This window comes from Lissotriton helveticus, chromosome 1_1, assembly GCF_964261635.1.
Source record: "Lissotriton helveticus chromosome 1_1, aLisHel1.1, whole genome shotgun sequence".
NCBI classification, from domain to species: Eukaryota; Metazoa; Chordata; class Amphibia; order Caudata; family Salamandridae; genus Lissotriton; species Lissotriton helveticus.
In genome coordinates this window covers 1,600,374,277-1,600,376,776 of record NC_136057.1, presented here as the reverse complement: position 1 = coordinate 1,600,376,776, position 2,500 = coordinate 1,600,374,277, and the positions used below count along the sequence as shown (strand labels likewise).

At 37.0% G+C, this 2,500-nt stretch overlaps 1 pseudogene; it reads left to right on the top strand.

Moving 5' to 3' along the window:
* LOC144777997 (28S ribosomal RNA) overlaps window positions 1–2,500 on the top strand; it is an 8,227-nt pseudogene that overhangs the window by 3,505 nt on the left and 2,222 nt on the right.

Here is a 2,500-nt window from a genome sequence, read left to right as displayed (position 1 = left end):
GCAGACCGTCCAAGTTATGGTCACAAGAAGAAATACTGCTACTAGCAGAATTGGAAAAAGTATATGAGAATAAAAAGAATATTAATGCGCTAATGGTTCCACATTTTGACAACAAGAACAGTAAACAAATTGCAGAAAAAAGAAGAGATAGAAGAGATAAAAGAAAGAAATCCGCAAAAGATGCACTGCAAGCATCAAATATCTCTGAAAATGACTCTTGCGATGAACCAGAGGTTACAATAGAAGTAACAAAAGAAAAGCACAGAGACTTTATCACTCGAAAACGTGCGCAAAAAATCAAGAACTTTGATGAACTGGAAGACAGAATATCAGAAATCGAAAAATATACTCAAAACGTAGAGCAGCACGATGCTGCTATGGATTTGATGGAGGAAGTAGTGACTTATATCGCAGAAAACACTATTGATATAAGTCCCCATCTAAGAAGAGTAACAACAAATGAACCAACAAATGTAATCAATAATGAGCCTACGAACTCTGTTCAAGACGTGCAACAGAATGCCTCAGCAGGAAACAAAATAACAAAAAAAGACAAGAAAAATGAAAAGCTTAATCGGACGCACAAGAAAAAACATGCTAAAGCAAAGGGCAGCTATAAAGAATACCAGACAATGTTTAAGAAAGACAAAAAGAAAATTGCCAGGATTATCACTGATGGGGCAGAAGATGCCACTTGCCAAATCAGTGCTGATGAAATCTTTCAATACTACAAAGGCATAATTGAAAAAGAAAACAAGAAGAACCCTAAATTCATGCCGATTGATCGAATACCGGAGGACTATGAAATTAGGCACCTCTGCAAAGAAATAACTCTGCTCGAAATAACGTATGCCTTTGAGAGCTCTAATATGAAGAAGGCAGTGGGTCCTGATAAAATAGGTCTGAATGACTTATATAAAGTGCACAGCAGACAACCAAGACTGCTGCCCAGAGTTCTATCGTCTTGGTTGGTGATGAGAAGAGTGCCTGAAATTATTAAAAAGAATCGATCAATTTTGATACCCAAGAATGTACCGATTAATGAACTTTCAAAAATCAGTAACTGGCGTCCAATTACCATCGGTACTGCATTCATGAAGCTATTCACAAAAATATTGACTAGAAGACTCTCAGTTTTTGTTGAATTGAATACGAGACAAAAAGGATTCATGAAAGTAAGAGGCTGTCTCGAGAATCTGACTATCCTGCAAAACACCATAAAAGGAGCACGAAAAAACAGACACTCATTAGCAGTTGTGTTCATTGATATATCAAAAGCCTTTGACTCTGTCAGCCATGGTCACATTATACAGAGTCTCGCAAGACTAAGAGTCCCACCAAACATCAGAGAAATAATAAAAGACCTATACACTGACTCGACAACATCTTTCAAGGGAAAGAACAACAAAGAAACTCCTGAAATAACAATGAAATCTGGGGTCAAACAAGGTGACTCTTTATCCCCATTACTATTTAACATTGCCATGGATCCTCTGATCTGTGATCTTCAGAAAAACGGCAAGGGCTTCACATTTGGATCAGATGATCTTAGTGAGCAAATCACCGCTCTCGCCTTTGCCGATGACATCGCAGTACTCAGCAGTAGCTGGGAAGGAATGAGTACTAACCTGAAGATCATTGAAAAGTTCAGTAAAGCTACAGGACTTAAACTGAATGTGAAAAAGACACATGGATTTTTATATCAGTCACCATAAAGACAAAATACTGATCAACAATTGTAAACCATGGCAATTTGAAAAAGAAAATATTGGAAATATTCATCCAGGAGAAAGCGAGAGATACCTCGGATTGAACTTTGATCCACATACTGGTCACACAAGCAACAACAGAATTAATGAGGTTCTTGTCGATTGGGCTCAAAAACTTGATAATTTACCACTTAAGCCCACGCAGAAAATTGAAATATTGTGTCAATACTTGATACCTAAGCTATCATTCAAATTAGAAATGACAGGAACAGAAGCAAAAACGTTGAATGTTCTTGATCAAACAATAAAAAAGTATGTCAAACACTTCCTACACCTTCCTGCATACACATGTGATGGTCTCCTATATTCGAAAAGATCATTTGGGGGCCTCAGTATACCAAAACTATGTACACAAATTGGTATCAATAAAGTCAATAATCTGTTGTATCTCAGGGATGCTCAGGACCGATACATAGCCCGTTCATTCGAGTATGTAGGAGAAATTATAAATGATAAAATTGATCACATAATCAAAACACACAAACTTCACATTATGGAAAGTTGCTATCTGAGCTATGAATTGAATTTGTCAGCAAAATATGACTGGAGGAAAGAAGAGTTTGAGAAATGGGCAAATCTCCCTGTCCAAGGTGATGGTATTAATTACTTAGCTAGTAATACAACCTCAAACTTCTGGATCAGCAGGCATAACAAAATAAAAGAGAACCAATACATAGCTGCGCTGATGTTAAGAGCAAATGTTTTATATACCAGAGAAACCATTACCAGGG